Source organism: Mercenaria mercenaria, chromosome 10 (genome assembly GCF_021730395.1).
Source record: "Mercenaria mercenaria strain notata chromosome 10, MADL_Memer_1, whole genome shotgun sequence".
Lineage (NCBI taxonomy): Eukaryota > Metazoa > Mollusca > Bivalvia > Venerida > Veneridae > Mercenaria > Mercenaria mercenaria.
The window spans coordinates 1,273,704-1,292,853 of NC_069370.1; the positions used below are offsets into that span (position 1 = coordinate 1,273,704).

The window sequence follows — 19,150 nt, forward strand, 5'->3', positions numbered from 1 at the left end:
AATCTTAAACTGACTTCTTCTCATGAACTGTATAATGGATTTTCACCAAACTTGGCCTGCAGCATCTTGTAACCCCAGAACTAAAAAGAGGAGAAAAAGCTTTTAATTTCCTAAAGATAAAAGAAAATCTTTAAACACTTGACTCTTGTGAACTCAGACCAGACTTGATCTGTATACGTAACACTCTTGGTTGGACCTGTCACAAGTTTGTTCAATTATGGCCCTTGAATTACTCGAAAAACTGCAAATTTAGCCTTGTCCGCTCTCAAAGTCGAACAGTTTTCATCCAATCTTCACCAAACTTGCTGACGATGCTTGTGGGCATAATATCTCGGCCAAGATCAATAACCAGCCAAATCACCATAGGCACTCTTGGATTATGGCCCTTGAATTACAAAAAAAACTGCTAATTTAGCCTTGTCCGCACTCTTAAGTCGAACAGTTTCCATTCGATCTTCACCAAACTTGCTGACAATGTTTGTAGGCATAAGATCTCAGCCAAGTACGATAACCACCCAAATCGTCCCAGGCACTCTTGGAGTATGGTCCTTGAATTAGGCCAAGTTCGATGATGGGCGTATTTTGTGGCAGTCTGGCACTCTTGTTGATAATAAAGAAGAAAGTTGGTATACCATACCTTGTTAAATCGTTGCTGCTTACTTTCAACTGGGGTGAAAGAACCTATCAGATAAGACTAATTTGTTAAAACTGAAGTATTCTAGATATACACCAAGACTATACAATAATGAATTTGTTTTTGTTTTTTTGCTTTTACTCAAAATAAATCTACATGGTAAATGTCTTCTTTCAGGTCAGCTGGTACAGAATACATCAATACTTTCTTTAGACAATATCTCCAAAAATGCTTGATGGAATTCAACCAAATTTGGCTGGAAGAATCTGTAGAATTTTTGAAGCTGAGGATACAGGACTTGTACAGATGAGATGGTGACACTTAACCCCTTGGGAGTTAGATCTTGGACTTGGGTGAAATAAGCATTTTACTTCAGACAACGTCTCCTCCTGATGGAATTGTATCAAATTTAGATGGAAACGTTCGCTTGCAATAGGAGTTCAAAATTTTTACAAATAATGGTCTAAAAAGCTTTCCTTTTGGAAGGACAAGTGTGAGATATTTGAGCCATGCTGTATCCACCATCAGTCTGTCAACAGTTCCTTCAAATGACTCATGCTTCTGATTCATTTCAGGAAAGTCTGTTCGAATGACAAGGATTTCAAAATTATGCAAATGGTAGCACTGACCACCTTATACTGTAGGTGAGCAACTGGTTTGTGATATCACAAGAATTTGCAGTCATCAGACAGTTGTTAATATTAGGCCTTTTGCAGAGTTTTATGTCTCCTGGTATGTGGCGAGATAAATTGATTTTGTCTTATCAGTCTGTCCGTCCATCAACCAGTCCTGTTGTGAAGACCATTCCTTGGATACTACTAGTCAGATTCCAGTTTAATGTTGGTAGGTTAAATACTCTGGCTAGTATCACGAATCCTGTTATTTTTTTGACTTGTGACTCCTTAAATAGTCCACATAATTATTCAGTCATGTGTGCGTTGACTGTCTGTAAACAAACTTTCTTAGAATAATCTGACAATGATTTTACTACAGTCAAACTTTGTTCACCTAAACTCAACAGGACAAGCAAAATCTGTTTGAGTACATGGTAGTTTGAGCCGTCAAAAAATATACATTATATAGGCCTTTTGCTGGGAACTGACGATAAGTTCCAGCGAAGGGTTGCGCATGAAATATCCGAGTTCGAGCAAACAGAGTTTTACTGTATTAGATACTAACCATCTTGCTCATTTTTCCGTGTAGTCATGAAATAAAATACTTACTGTATGATAGTATCAGTGAATATCCAAACCTATCGACCTGATCAAAGGGATATGCACTTATGTCAGGTCCATAAACTTGGATTATTCACCTCATTATCTTTAAATAACTATTTATTTATTACAAATTGCGAGCTGATAGTTTGTGCCAAATGGCTGATATGTTTTCAGCACATGTTTACTAGGCTAATAAGTAAAAAATTTACAAACTAAAACTGTGAAAATTAATTTATGATGTCATGTGATAAAGAACTTATTGAATGGCTTACCTGTCCGAGGGCCAATAGTTTTGACTAATGACCTGGGCAAGCAATTCAAAAAGTGTATTATGATAAAACAGGAGTTTCAATTTTTTTAGCCTTAATATTTAAGAAATGTTCATGAAAACGTATACCGATTAATGATCGGTATAGTACATTCTTTTATAGACTTCTTAAATTGACTAAAATATTATAGGATTGGCCAAACTGAAACTATAAACATTAATAATGTCGATTTCATAAATGTTTCAATATAATGTAATATAATACAGTATAATATAATATAATCACATTTTTCATTCATTTTCAAAACTTTTTTTATTGTTTTAACAACGCAGTTGATTAACATTTTTTTTCTTCAGTTTTTGCTGAAATCAAACATCCAGTAAATAACTGAAATATCTATGCAAGATTTGACATTACAAGGTATGTTCATCAAATATAACACCTCAGATTGTGTAAACAGGAAAATCAAGTATCAAAATAAATCCATTTATTTTCTAGTGTGAGGACTGCCCCATCTTTCAAACATGCTGCAGTTATATCCAAATTTTGAAATTTGCAAGCAGAGCGCACAGGGTCTATAGTACTTCCCCCATGGCCTCAGAGGCCATGATTAATCTGTTTTCTCTAGTTTCCCATTATTTATGTTTTGGCATGGGTGATACCAATATAACCACAGGTAAGGTAGACTGTCATTAAATCTAAAGTGGCTCTAACGAAGCTTGTTTACCAGTCTCTGTTGCAGTATAAATTCGTCAGGTATGAGGCTTTATCCATGTTTTTATATACAGAGCGAATGTTGGTTTAAACTGCAATTATTTTTTACTTATTTTCAGTATAAAAGTTTTAAAAGTTTAAATTCAGCTGTTGGAATTCACCTATTCGGAAGTTAACTGAACCAGAAAGAGGCAAACTCCGCCCCCTGAACTCTTCAATCTGAACTTGTTGTATACAATGTAAAGTGTTGGAAAGTTATGATTTTGTGACTGTTTGTTACTTGCGTTTGAAAACTGCATCCTTACATTATTTATTGCCTCTCATACCAAGGTTTATGTGCGTTTAGTATTGTTTATGACCCTTTTTGAGGAAAAATTAAAATTAAGTGTGGATATCCAATAGGGACAGTGGGAATTAAGGTTCTTGTGGATTTTATTATTACTTGTTGAGGTAAGTCTGAAATTTCTGACTGAAAACAAGAATCTGTTTGTTTTGCTAAAATCTATGATTTGATATTTATTACGAAAATTCGACAAAGATGATTCTTAAATGTTTCTAAATGTCACAGTAAGTCAACATAACTGGCAGCATTTTCCTCACTTTTGTATTTTCATTTTTTTTTTCAATTTTGTATTATATTTTGATATAAAAATTTTCAGAATAGTCATTTGCTTTTCACCTAACATAATACAGTTTTGAATCTTTAAAATAATAATTTATAGCTGATGTTGGTTGAATTGCTATAACAAGAATATAATGAAAAAAAAAAAGATTGGTTGGCTGTAATTCCTGTCCTCTGTAATTCCAATTGTTACTTTAATAACTGACTTGTAGCTTTTACTAAATGAAGTCTTGCATGAAAAAAAATACCAAATTCTCAGTGACCAGGGAAATTTAGGTTCAGTTTTAAAACCCTAGCCAAAATCCACCAAATTCTTTACTTATGATTTTATCAAGAAATTCAAAATTGATACAGTATTTTTTTTTATTTGAATTAAAAGATTAGACAAGGATTTGCAAACTGATAATTAAAATGAGAATTTCATACAGTAACCAATTTCACACAATTTCTGTTTACTTCCGACGACCCTAGTTTCTTTTAACGTGTATAGTTTTACAGATTTATTACATTTGAAATCGGTGCATTGCTGTATCATCCGGTAAACTTTTTGGCAACGGCTACAGTTTTATTTTGCTTCTTTATTCACAGTTTATTCATATTCTGCCCCTTTAAATGACCCCTTTTTAGTAAAACATTTTGCCAAGATAATTTCAAGTGCTTGACTGTACCTTTTGATAGGGTAAATTGGTATCAGATTTCGATAAGTTCGCTGACCGGAAACTTCAACAATTTGAAATTATCAGCATGCCTGTTGAAACTCTTTATGTTGCGGTATTTTCTGAATTTTTTTATTTAATGAAATTCCAGCTCGCTCATGTTTATACACAATTTTTGTCAACAAAAGAATTTAATTTTTTTTTTTGGTCTTTACAATAATTGTTGTCTGTGTATTATTAGATTTAATTATTTGTTATCTAGAATGTTTAAACACAAATTACAGTAAATCTTTCTAACGCACTGACTGTGTGATGCTGAAATATTCTTTTATAGATACTTGATTATGAAAGTATTAATTGTTTTAGGAAAAAATCAGTCAGTACAATATGCGAGATAATTATGTCAATATTTTTGTGAAATTTCTACATTTCTAAATGTTGCGTGCTGTACGTCAGTAAAGATAGTTTTCCCCTAATTTTATGGAAAAAAAAAAAAGAAGATAATTTCTTTATTATGTTTTGCAGTTTTTTTTTAATATATAAAATGTGTTAAATGCAAAAATTATATTTTATATGCGATTATTTGAAATAGAATTATTTTCAGTGTTTTTATCCATAACAGAAATCCATGTTATGATAAAAAAGGCAGTAAGTCGATAAGTGTGACACACAGTTTAAAAATTTGTGTGGAAATCTGATAATTCTGAAAGGAAAGATGATCTTTTTCTAAGTTGAATACTGGTAAATTTCGAATTTAGATCTGTTGCTTTGGTGTTGTTTCCATTTGCTTGAAAAATTGGTGATCCCAATCAGAAAGTGAAGCACTTCTGCAGAAAAAGAGGGCAAAGTATAAAACTATATCTTGCACAGATCTGTGAAATCCTAATTTGTCAGACCATTCTTTCATGTGGTAACCTGTTGTTTTTCAAAAATTATCGAAAGTTGACAGCATACATTAAAAGCGGTTGATCCTTTCTCATTGATAATATCAGATTGTATCAAGATCTGTAGATTGTACAAATTACCTGTATTATAATGAGAAAGTAATTTTTGCGGAAACAAAATCCTATGCTCAACATTGGTTGGCAGTAGTACCCTGGTACAAGTTTGTTGAATGGGCCAGACTGCCAAATTTTTGATAGATCATGTTACACATCTTGTATTTTTGTGTTTATGCTTGTGATGCAGTAACAGGGTGCTAACCCTTCCCCTGCTAAATTTCTATAATGAACTTTTCCATCTTCCAAATTGGACAATACCAATAACTGTTAAAAGGGGTGCTTATCAAAAAGATACTGACTGAATAGCGAACAGTGCAGATCATGATCAGACTGAATGGATGTGCAGGCTGATCATGATCTACACTGGTCGCAAAGGCAGAATCAATTGTGTCCAGCATGGTAAGGGTTAGGGAGAACCACCAAAATTAATATGGAGAAAAGTTGTGTCAATAGGCATAAATTTGTTATCACATGTTGACCCTGTTTTCCAGGCCTTGCCAATCAGGCAGTCAAAACAAAACAAAAAGGAGTGAAAATGTCGTTATCTTGCCCCAGAATGTTCTCAAAAAGGAATGGATACTCAGGGTCCATGTACTGTAGGCACTGGTTATATTTTCCATATTTTGTTTAAATTAAAAATACTGAACATGCTGAATAGAAGTGAATTCAGAGCACATGAAAGAATCTTTACTTGCCAGTGAAGCATACGTTCCTAAAAAGTGGAAATTTTTCCATGACAATAATAGGTAAGAAGACACTAATTCTTAGATAAGTATGTGGCAAGAGGACACTAATTGTAAGATTTACACACTGCAAATGAAGAAGTTATTGAATATTGTTTGTGTGGAATTCGGGTTTAGGAATCTGTTTGGCAGCAAAATGAATATGAAATCTGGTTTATAGAAAAACATGGCGATAATAAAAGAACAGACAAACAAAATGTAGAAAATAACATGGCTTGTGGTTTAGTTGTGTTCTCTTACCTAGTTATATGCAAATGTTTTAATTCTAATGCTTAATTTGTATACGGTACTTATTTGGTTGCATAATATCTGTTGTTTTCTTTGAATATTTCTGCAGTATTTATAACCTATATTTAGAGTCAAAAGATTTCCCAGAAAACTTTGCTACTAGGAGTTTAGAGTTCTTAAATCACTCAAGTACCTGATCCTTGTAAAAGTTGAAATTAATTTGCAGATTTCAACTATTTCCTGTGAAAAAAACATTACTACTAAATACAGTTGTAACTCAGTATCTCGAACTCGCTTTCCTCAAAATTATCTCGAAGTCTTTTTCAAGTCTCGTCCCAAAAACACAACCCAAAAATATTATTTTAAGTTGAATTTCGGTTATCTCTGCGTAAAACGCTCTCTAGGAATTAGAGATACCAAGTTTCAACTGTAAATTGATTTCCATAGTGTCTCACTGCAAAAATATATGTAACAAAATAAAGTAATATGTATACAGCTGTCCTGCATTTGCGGTTATGTTACATTATGCTGATGGGAAATCAGGCTTTTTTTTGGGAATACTTAAGAATTGAGCAATTTCAATGTAATATATTGAATTATTGCAGTATATTTGGTTAATTCAAATTCATGAATATTTTACTGGATACAAACATAAATTGCAATGTCAAAAATTGTGGGAATTCAGTGAAATTATAATGTTGATTAAATTTCCAAATATGCTGTAACTTAATCTTAACAGGAATTTTTTAAGGGAACCAAAACAGTTTAAGTATCAAACTTAACTTTGGCAGAACAGAACAGAACAGAACAGAATGAAAATAATATGGCATTATGTCTTTTTGGTCATGCTAAAAATGACTGATGATGTTTTGGAAGTATAGATCGTAAGTAAGCCTGATACTGTTAAATCGGTAACTTTTGTAGAGGGCCAGTTTTTGTGGATTTAGTGATTGAGTCAGTCCCGAAATTAAAAACTAATGAACAAGTAGAAATCCAATTCATTTCATTGTGATAAAGTTGAAACCTATGAATTAATATCCCCTCGAAAAGAGCTGTTTTTTGTTTGTTTTTTTTTTTACCATAAAATTTCATGCCCACGAAATTGAATTATTTCACACTAATTTGATTGTGTCTGCTCCTGAAAGGTTTAAAATGGCAAAACTTGTCACATAATTTGAGCTGCACCATGAGAAAACCAACATATTGTATTTGCGACCAGCATGGATCCAGACCAGCCTGTGCAGTCTGGTCAGGATCCATGCTGTTCGCTTTCAAGGCCTATTGCAATTAGAGAAACCATTAGCGAACAGTATGGATCCTGTCCAGACTGCGCAGATGCGCAGGCTGGTCTGGATCCAAGCTGGTCACAAATGCACTATGTTGGTTTTCTCATGGTGCGGCTCATTAAGCTCCCAATGTTATTATTTTTAAAACATTTTCCATTGCTTTTATAACAAATATTAAGTAAAAATTTGAATTTCATAATTTGATTAATCAAAGAATTACTTGTTTTTGAAGTCAGAAAATAACTTGTAAAATTAGCATAAATCTTGTTACGGTTACACTCTCTAATGCTAGCAGTTCATGTGTGCATGACATGCTAATTTAAATCATTTAATTAATTGACCTGTAAGTTATGTTGTGCAGTGTAACTTGGTAATATCACTTGTTAATTTTGATTTATAGAGTAAAATATATCACAATTTTATGACATGTGCACAGCTGAGGAGTTTAATGTGAAACTTTATTTGAATTTTATTTTTATTTTACATATTCTGTTACCATAGCTTGTGTAAATTTAATGTCTTTTAACTGAAGTAAATTTAATTAAAAACTGTTGTTATAAGAATATGTGAATTGTGCATAGTCACAGAAATAAAAATTTGTTGTATTTAGCATGTTTAGAGCTACTTTAATTTTGATCAGTTGGTGTTAGAATTTTGACATAACTTACCATGATTTAAACGGCTTATTTCATGATAGAATGAAACTGTTTTAATATGTGTATCCTACATAGGAAAAAAATAAAACAAGCAACATCATTGTTAAATATTAAAATAAAACACAATAACATAGATAAAAAAAAAATGTGCAGCGAAATATTTTTAAAAATCTGGATGCAACTCTTTTATTTTTTTAGCATATCAAAGTAAAAAATGTATTTCTGTAAATGTATATGAAATGCCACATAAAAAAATGATACAATGATATCTAAAAATAAATGAGGTACTGGGAGATCAGCTAATTTCGATGACATAAAATTGTGTGGTTTCTGCCAAATTGGCTATTTCTTTTTGGACATGACCGCGGAGTTCAAATTTCAAAGATAGAATAAAATTTAATGGAAATTTTATCTGTTAGTTGGGATTTAATTTTGCAGAATGAAGCAATTGAGAAATCCACAAAAATTTAATCCACACAAACAATAATGATTTTATGGTATTGATGATGCCACTGTAACAAAATACATTTTAAAAAAAATAAAAAAATTTGATGTTATTTCAATTTATAAATATGTTGCTTTAAACTATGATACATGTGACAAGAGATTAAATTTTTTTGAAATTTATGACGAGCCATATTTTATAAGATTGATGTCGGCTGAAGCTATGTTATAGAAGTAGAGATATTCGATGTCATACTTCAATGGGAATATGAGGGAAGAGTTTTGTATCGGATTTCACTGTGAAAACACTGTGAAAATCTTGATAGAAATCTGTTCAGTCGTGCTATATCTATTTTCCGTTTTAATAACTTTATTTCAATTTTTCAATACCTTCGTGTTAATCCTATCTCTAGCTATTTTATCAGGGCAGAAAACCGCGAAATCTGTATCTCATTAAACTGAGTAACATTCCCAAAAACATCAAATTTCAAGAAGTTTTAAGAATTGTCATGTTTAAAATTTTGGGAATCCTTAAGACTTCGCAACAATAACAGTGATAACACGATAAGTATTTTTCCTAAAATAAATTAAGTTGTTAACTTAAAGGACAGTTCTAACAGCAGTTAAGTATAAAGAGCAGTTCTAACAGTGATAAACTGCAAAGAACAGTTCTAGCAGTGATTAATTATAAAAGTCAGTTTTGACAATGATTAACTATAAAAGGCCGTTCTAACAGCCATTAACTACAAACAACATTTCTAACAGTGATTAATTATATATAAAGAACAGTTCTAACTACAAAAGACAGTTCTAACATTGCTTATCTATAAAGGACACTTATAACAGTGATTAATAACTATTTTAACAGCAATTAATTAAAAAATACTATATAAATGACAGTTCAAACAGGGATCAACTTTAAAGGACTGTTTTGAACCATGGAGATTCCTTGAAAATTCTCTATAATTGCATAAAAACGGTTCATAAATAATGTTAGAATTGAGATACGATTAATGTCTTTAATCTTAGTGCACTAAAAACTACAAATTAACATTTCATTAATGATAATCTGAATAATATATTATAGAAATTGTTTATGATATAAACAAAGTTCAAGATTATATTAAACTCTGGATTTGAGTAAAATCCATAATGGTAGACTTTAATGATAGCATAATGCTGTGAACTTTCCCTAAAAACAAATTAAATCAAAAATTCTTTTCAAACACCAATTCTAATGTTGCTGCAGCCTTCTGAAAAGAAATAATCAGAGGCTCAAAAAAGAACATTAGAGGAAATTAAAAATCTGATGCCAGACTGTTTTGTAATTCTTTTCAAACAGATTGCATTTAGCACATTCTTGCAGTTAACTTTAACATGAATGAGTGTTTTCTTACAAAATAACCCATTAAATATGATAGGAAAACATTAGTTTAGGGCAAGATATAGCTAATAGCTTGAAGCACCATGGTTTTGGCCATTATAAATTCTTTTCCGATACTAATGGGAGAATTGTGCTAATTTCTTTTCAAAAGGACTTCTCAGGATTGAAGTTTAGGTCTCCATGTTAAATGAAGTTCAGTAAATCATTTTAAAATTACCTCTTTTTTACCTTGATCCTGTGACAACAAAATGTTTGTCAAATGATAACAAAAAAAATTCAGTTGAATATACTGCCTTTGAATATGAAACTGATTTTGAAAAGAAAAATAATTTTGAACCTTTTTCTCATTTCCGTTAGATCTTCTTAATTTTTTTTCTTTCTCTAAATGAAATTTTCCCATTTTTGTCTACTCTGAAAACATTTATATAAAAGGAAAATCATCATTATCATTTTCATTATCATAATCATTTTTTCTTTCATTACTGATATTATTTATGATTACGTTTATTATAAGGGCCGTGCCATGGGAAAACCAACATAGTGGGTATGCGACCAGCATGGATCCAGACCAGCCTGCGCATCCGCGCAGTCTGGTCAGGATCCATGCTGTTCGCTAATAGTTTCTCCAATTCCAATAGGCTTTAAAAGCGAACAGCATGGAGCCTGACCAGACTGCGCGGATGCGCAGGCTGGCATGGCTCAATTAATAATTATTGTTAATTTTTTTTTTTTTTTTGAGAAATAGCATTTAGCAAAGTCATGTTTTAATGTGTTTTTTTTCTTGTATATCTTTCATGTGAATAAAATGAATGAAATATAGAAGTGCCACTTCTTGGTGCGTATGTGGCACTAAGTAGTAGACCAATCTGATGTCGGTGTGACCATGTTTTAATGATATTAAAGCATGACGAAGAGGTTACTCATCTCGCGGAATAATTTAGGAGTGCAGTTACATCTTAGGAATAATTTTGAATGCCTGATGATCAATTCAGATTATACCACTTAAGTATAACACTATTCCATTTCATAATTGGATTATGAAATGAGCCGCACCATGAGAAAACCAGCATAGTGTATTTGCGTCCAGCATGGATCCAGACCAGCCTGCACATCCGCGCAGTCTGGTCAGGATCCATGCTGTTCGCTAACGGTTTCACTAACTGCAATAGGCCTTGAAAGCGTACAGCATGGATCCTGACCAGACTGCATGGATGCGCAGGCTGGTCTGGACTCATGCTGGTCGCAAATGCACTATGTTGGTTTTCTTATGGTGCAGCTCAAATGTCTTTAATGTGTTGAAAAATATATATCAAATATGGTAGGACCGGCATGGTGCCAAATAACATGTTATGTTAAGTAAATATTTTAATCAAAATAAATGTGAATTGTTTTCATACAAGAATTAATATTATTAATCTGGACAGAACAAATTAGGATTATCTAATGCTTTATATATTATTTTATCCCAAAATTATCTGGAATTAAATTGTTTTAATTTCTTAAAGATGCTATATATTAGTGAAAATGATTGGAATTGGTACTAATTATAATAATATTAGAGAATACAACACATACTTCATAAAGAGGCTAGGGTCCCTTTCCCTTCTGACCAGACTGAAGTAACTAGCAATCTACTATGAGGTTTCAAACTTAGGACCTGTAAATGCATGCTTAAACTTGCTATTCACCTTAAATGCCACAGAACCACTGAAATCTTTGGAACTAAATCATCTTAAGTCTTTTTCCAAAAAGAGTTACGTGTATGTGTTGAAATCTGTAAATAATGTGAGAGGTAAGAAGCAAAATGGTTCTATTTTCATGATGTTGACTGCATACAAAAATGTATGGTAAGCATTAAGTGCTGTGCACGTGGAACTGGCAACGAGCATGCACGAGTGAGCATAACTGACAGCCCAACATGTAAAATTTGTCAGTTTATTCTACAATAGTATGATAGAATGACATTTTTTGTAGCAGAAATTGACATTTATGTGAAATTTATGTCCGTTTTCTTGAAAAATCACTGGTAATTGGTGAATATATCACAGTAAAATACTGCATTTTATGAGAAGGGAATAAATATATGTGCAGTGGTTTTGAGATATTGATGAATGAGAAATTAACGACCATTTTGATATTCAGCCTTCCTTTGTGTATCATCACAGTTATTTTTCAACTTCAAAGTAACAGAAAAGCGGCTTCATATACTTCATTACATTCTCAACTACTTTTAGAATAAAAAAAAAATGCACACAATTTCGTGCACTATATAAGCTGTTATTGGGCTATTTTTGAATTCAATGATGAATTTGCTTTTCAGATGGATTTCACTTTGCTTTAGAGATTTTTCTTTAAAAGTTAGAAAAATAGAATGCGGTTTGTTTAATTAAACAGATGCTTACATGAATAAATTTTTTCACCACCATCAAAATAACGACATAAAAAACTAGAATTTCTGTAAAATTATGAAAAGTTTTATGATGATGACTTTCTTCTATGTTTTTGTCAAGTACTTGAAATTGATTTTTGTATTTATTAATCTTTGGATTTTCGCAATATTTACATAATATATATAATGTGTTTGTATAAATCTGCAATACTCGCATATTCTTATGTTTATGTGTCAAAACATTAAATTTGTTAAGCTGTTATTATTTTGAGTAATTTTAGTCATTATAAAGTTATTTGTAGGAATAACAGCAGCAACTCTGGTTTACAATTATTTTAGTCATTTTATTGGTTGTCATTCGGGTTATAATTTTTAATCAAAACAAGGAAAAGTTAGCTTGAACATTTGCAATGGATAGACAGGGGAGTGAAATGAAGTTTCCAGATAGTGTAAATAGTAATGGCTGTGACATGATAACTTTCAAATTGTTTTTAGTTATAAATTATTTAATTATCTGCTAGTTAATATTCCATCTTAGGAATTAATGATCAAGAAATTGGATTCCCTTTTCAGAAATAAAATGACTTAATATTATAAATTTTTTAAACTGTCTTTAAGTAATTGCTCTATCTCACACTGATAATCCAATCCCCGCAAATCCAGGTTGATAGAAAATTTTAAATGATAAACTTTTCTTTCATCTGCCTATCAGGCAGCCTATAACCCGACCATGTCTTTCAACTTTTGAATTAAAACTGAAAGAGCAAACAGAAAAATTTGATAAAGGATAAAGCATGAAAAAAAGTATGTTACTCTGTAAGAAAATCAAATAAAATATTGTTACTTTTACTGGCACAAAATTTAGCATTTGCATCGTTTTTGCGCATGGAAGTTTTTCTAGGATTTGGGATACATACAGATGCAATGGAGTAATCTTGTGTTTTAAAGCTGGTTTTCAGTTGTGAAGAGTATTTGTCTTTGCATTAATATTATTTTTGAACAAATTCTAGTTGTTTGACTAGCAAGTAAATCAAATTTTTCACTCATAATTCGCTGAATCCAAATGGAACTATTGTCTACTGCGATTGCCAAGGGACATTGTTGACAGATAATCTTACTATCACACATAAATAGACAGCAAAAGAATTGATTTTGTTACGTTAAAAATCATAGTTCTGATGTAAGTATTCCTTTATTTGATCGTGAGTTGTCTAGATGCTAGTTTTAGCTGCAGTTTTAGTTTGGAACATGGCTACATTTGCTTGAAGATAGAAAAGATAAAACACAGTGCTGGGAATCAGGAACGGAGTCTATAAAATTATTTTTTTTATCGTTTTTGTATATATATTAAAAAAAAAAACTGCATTGAAAATCTGTAGCACATCTTTATTTATTTCTTGATCTGTCAAGTCTCTTTTTTCGTTTCTTTTCGTTTAAAAACTTCAATTTTCTTATATTATGCGATAGCATGTAAACATTATGTTCCTTCATGTACTTTTTTTTTATTTTCTTGACATGCATTTTCTAAGTGGAAACATTTTTTTTTTCCTCAAATATTTATTGCTCATAATGCATTGGAATGCACTGAAAATAAGCTAAACCCAGAGATTGCTATTGTCTCTGTAGTTATAGAGAGTTGTAAATCCTACCATCCTCACTCTGTCTATCAAAACCTCATATTTCCACAAATTCTCAGTGAATATAAACACATGCAACAAATTAGTAGCAAATGATTTCTCATTTTACACAGTAGAAACTTTATCTGTTTTCTTTTATAAAGTAATTACCAGTAAAACATTGGGGAACCCTGAGCCTATTAGAAAAGCATTTGGGAAACATTGATGATACTTTTGACTGGTTCTAAAAGTTCAGACCTGTAAAAAATGTCTGGAAAGAAATTTTTGAGAGCCAGTCAATATCTTCCCATCTTGAAGCAGGACATGATAAAATCTGTTTTATTTTGTTAGAAAAATAGCTTTTCTGTTAATTTGTAGACAGAATAATACTCTGTTACAATATATGTTTAAATATGCTTTAGCCTTTTAACACCTGTAGTGTATTTTAGTAATGATTTTGGCTCTTCGACACTGATGCTTCAGTAGAAACATTTGCTTGACCATCATCATGTGAACAAGGCCTGACCAGTCTTTACATTATGACTCTATTTGCATTTCAAGGAAAATTGCTTTCAACAAAGCATTTTGTCTGGTCCTGAGTATTAAGGTTAACTGGTTTTGAAATTCTTATTGGAAATGTTTATTTTGACCCTTTTTTGCAGCATTTAAAGACACATCATTCTGACAGTTTCCTACATGTATATAGGCAAAAAATTTCCTACAGACAGAATTTCTTTAAACTTTGTGTACTGACTGAGAATCAAGTTTAAAATGGAAAAATGTATTAAAATCATAGGTACCTATGCTTGATCTTGAATTATCTGCCCTTGAAAATCAGAAAATACTAAAAAATCCAGTTTTCAAGGGCAGTTAATTCAAGATTAAGGCAAGGAAACTGTGCATTTTAATTTATATTTCTGTTTTAGTCATCATTTACATTCAGTGTACAAAATTTAAAGAAATTTGGTCCATGGGAAAGACCAGGACTTTGAGGTATCATTTTGTCATGTTCATAGTCAAGGACAATTGCCAGTGTCTATAATTGACATGGGGCAAAATTTTCTTTCAAATAGAATTTCGTCTTTAATCTGTGTTTACGGACAGAGAATCAAATCAAAAACAGAAATATAAAATAAAGCAAATCATAGTTACCCAGCCTGGTTCATGCATTGTCTGCCCTTGAAAAGTCAGAAAATACTGAAAATCTATTTTTAAGGGCAGATAATTCAAGATCAAGCACCGGTACATATGATTTTAATACATATTTCCATTTTAAACTTGATTCTCAGTCAGTACATATAGGAAACTGTCAGATGTGTCTTTAAGTCCACAGAGGTGCAGATATTGGTCTTGTTACATTTAATTTCCTACTGTTTTCTATTGGTACTTGACAATGTATCAGGGACAGCAATTAATTGACTGGTCACACAATCTTTCCACCAAAGGATACAAAGATATTAAATTGTGTTCAGTGCATAAAGTTAACAAGTTGAAAGGGCATTCTTCAAAAATTATCATGTCCAACATGCACAAGCACTCAGACAAATTGAACAAATGTCATTTACAATCAGGAAATAGTTAAATATTTTAATATTTTAACGGCTTGTCAACATTTTATGGCATATTGAACTGGCTATTAAAGACCGTAATAAATGGGCAGCCGTCTTCCTGTATATAATATTCAGTTTTGAAACAATGATATGTCTGGACATACTTCTTGGCGTGAAACTATTTTGTTATTCAATATTAATATATTCAGTAGTTGATATCTGAAATTAATTAAAATTGCTAACAAGTAATTAATAACCCTCGAGAGTTCAACAGCAGAGGCATTAACCATATATCCAGCCCTGCATATATTCTGTACAGATTTCGTATTCATGAAACATAAATGCTTGCAGACTTTGGTTGTAATTCATTCATTGTTATGTGAAATATGATATAAATTATCAGATAATATAATTGTATTCTCTTTGATGTTTATTTCTGTTCACTGATTCACTGATTGCACCAGGTTTTTCTCTGAACATTTTGCTGTATGAACAGTTGAGGGCCTTTAGGTCATAGGTGTGAGTTCCAGCAGTTAGCTCGGAGTTGAGGGCCTTTAGGTTATAGGTTTGAGTTCCAGCAGTTAGCTCGGAGTTCAGGGCCTTTAGGTCATAGGTTTGAGTTCTAACAGTTAGCTTGGAGTTTAGGGCCTTTAGGTCACAGGTTTGAGTTCCAGCTGTTAGCTTGGAGTTGAGGGCCTTTAGGTAATAGGTTTGAGTTCCAGCAGTTAGCTCAGAGTTAAGGGCCTTTAGGTCATAGGTTTGAGTTCTAACATTTAGCTTGGAGTTTAGGGCCTTTAGGTCATAGGATTGAGTTCCAGCAGTTAGCTCGGAGTTGAGGGCCTTTAGGTCATAGGTTTGAGTTCCAGCAGTTAGCTTGGAGTTTAGGGCCTTTAGGTCATAGGATTGAGTTCCAGCAGTTAGCTCGGAGTTGAGGGCCTTTAGGTCATAGGATTGAGTTCCAGCAGTTAGCTCGGAGTTGAGGGCCTTTAGGTCATAGGATTGAGTTCCAGCAGTTAGCTTGGAGTTTAGGGCCTTTAGGTCATAGGATTGAGTTCCAGCAGTTAGCTCGGAGTTGAGGGGCTTCAGGTCATAGGTTTGAGTTCCAACAGTTAACTCGGAGTTAAAGGCCTTTAGGTCATAATTCTAACAGTTGTTTAGTTTAATTAGCTCGAGCTTTTATGGATTGATGGTGGAAACTGTTGTAACTCTTATTAAAAAAGGGAATGACAACAGTTTTCCACTGTCGATAGGCCAATAACACAAGATTGAACCCTTGCGAGCCAGCATTCTTAACGATAATTTTTAGTAGTGAATTTTTGCATTAGCTTACAGTAGGGACATGAATAGAATTAAACACCAATCACTCAAGGTTACAAGAGAATGAGAAAAATTCTCTGGTAAACAAAGTTTTTGTGCAATCCAAACATAGAAAAACATCATCATCATCATCATCATCAGAAATTGCCCCACTCTACAAGTGTATACTCACAATTTATAATGCAAGGTAAATGGCTAGAGACCACAGCCACTGCTTGATCAACAGCAAGAAGGGAGTTTCAGAAGTTGATTTTCAAGTGAATGGTGTTTCATTGTATATGTTAACGGAAACAATTTAAGACGCATTTAGCAACATTTACTGACACCCACCCCCTTTATATCTATCGACAAAACGTTGTATATAGTTGGGTCTTGTTAAGTGGTCAGGTGTGCTGCTATCTAATTATGCAACAAATAGGTACTGAAAAATCTCAGCTGTTTATATTCTTTAAGAAAGTTGTTGACATGAAAGTTTTGTTAACCCTTGAACCATGGGACATCACAGTGGATTACGTTTTTTCAAATTGTTTACGGAGGTATTTGTCAATTGTCCTTGTTAAAGAAAAAAATGTTGCGAATACAGGCTGGTATAGAGATTGTGTAATATATAACAATTACATTTAAACAGCCTTTTTACTTTCAGTTAGCGCAGGTGTTAACATTCTTCATGCTTGACCCGTTTGTATTGTAATGGGAAAAATAATGATAATTTATTACACTTTTCATCTCCCTCTCGAAAAACAATATTATTAATATCTCAAGTTTTTACTGAGTGAAGATTTAGTCATATATTGTTGTGATCCGTATTCTGCACAGGTACAATGCACTTGGTTCACATTTAAGGAGATCAAAGCTCAAGCCACTGTCTGGGTTGTTCTTTTAACGAACTTATTTTAGCTTGAGTTTAATGGTAGGCTTGTTATTATTTTAATAAGTTGCCATTTAAGATGTTTCCAGGACCAAATGGGGGTCGGTGAAGGCCCTAGTTTCATTTCTAGCTACTCCCATTGCAGTGTGTCCTTGGGCAAGGCACTTTATCATGATTGCATCAGTCGACCCAGCTGTGAATGGGTACCAGCAAATTGCTGAGGGTGAGATATAATTAGTTTTAACAGTTCTTAAAATAGGGTCGCTCAAAAGCTCTACAAAGCTTATGTTCATTGTTTCACAAAGCAACGGTAAATAAAATTTACATTTATCTTTATCTATATTCAATATGTGCAATTTGAAGAAGTGGCTAGCGAGAACATGGACTTGTTGAAATTGGGTAGTTATTTTGTTCTTGAATGCCTTTCTAAAGTATTTGTGGACTTGGTTGAAGTTAACTGTGATGTCCAGCTGGTATGATAAGTAATGACCATGTTGGTGTGGAATTCTGTGTTATATGTCAACGATGTGGGCACATTAAGTGCTACCTCCAGTAGGTTTTTGACAAGCTTGTCATTATTGTTGCTTTAAAGTGACCACACACTGGACAAGAAATACCATTAGTGAAATTTAAAGCAAATTAAAAAATGTACCATCCAAGTTCTTTTGTTCAGTTTGAGATTTCAGACGTATTCAGGGATGAGACAAAATGTTATCTGTAACAATTTTACAGGAGATGGAAACTTCTGTAGTCATTTGTTCTTTTAGTGTACAAGTTGTCAGATACTTGTGGGAAAGAAGCATCATTCATGTATTCTACATAATTGAAATACAAATGGCATAAAACTCGTGTCAGATAAAGTAGTGGACAACAAAATTGCATAACTAGGTAATGCCAAACCTATATGAAGAACCTGGGACTGTCTGACCTAGAAGTCCTTGGTCAAATGTCATGTAGTCAGTGTGAGGTCCAGTGACAAATTGAAGTCCGGACACACCATTGCATGGGCTCCAAAAGCTTTTGTGCTTCAGTTTGAGTGCTTTGGTCATTGAGTAAATGATGATCTATTATCGGAAGTCACCAAAAGTTGACTTTCATCAAGTACTTTGACAAGTAGCAATTTCCAAGTAGGGAATGATTTATTCAGCTTGTATCAATTGTATAATTACGTTTTGAAATTCTAATGAATTCAGGCTCTTGCCTCGAGCTCTTCAGAAATGAAGGTGTAAAAGCTGGCTGTTATTGACAATAGGCCATGTTAATGAGAGAAGATCGCGAACCATACATGAGCCTTAGCTTCTAAATTTGATAACAGTTGCACAAACAATGTAGTAATGAGAGTCTGAGGACATCGCTCCTTTGTCAGGCTTGTCAATGTAGAATAATTACGCAACATCGCGAGATCCGCTGATACTGGAATGGAATTCAAGTTGAAATTGTCATTTGTTGTCCTTGGTAACATATTTAATTAGACAGCATTAGATTGACAGTCAAACTACAAGCTTTTGTCATTATTTTTCACGCATTTAGGAGAAAATGTCAGTTCGAACAATAGT

At 32.7% G+C, this 19,150-nt stretch overlaps 1 protein-coding gene across 2 annotated transcripts in view; it reads left to right on the forward strand.

Annotated features, from left to right (window-relative positions):
• Positions 1–833: 833 nt before the first annotated feature.
• The window catches only part of LOC123560991 (cell adhesion molecule-related/down-regulated by oncogenes-like), a 120,035-nt gene continuing 101,718 nt past the window's right edge, over positions 834–19,150 (forward strand). Inside the window, exon 1 of one of the 2 annotated variants that reach the window (XM_053552096.1) lies at positions 834–1,278. The gene's annotated coding sequence lies outside the window, so the exon portion shown is untranslated. Of the gene's footprint in view, positions 1,279–3,065; positions 3,285–19,150 lie in introns of those variants that run through there. The other variant, XM_053552093.1, reaches the window with a different exon arrangement.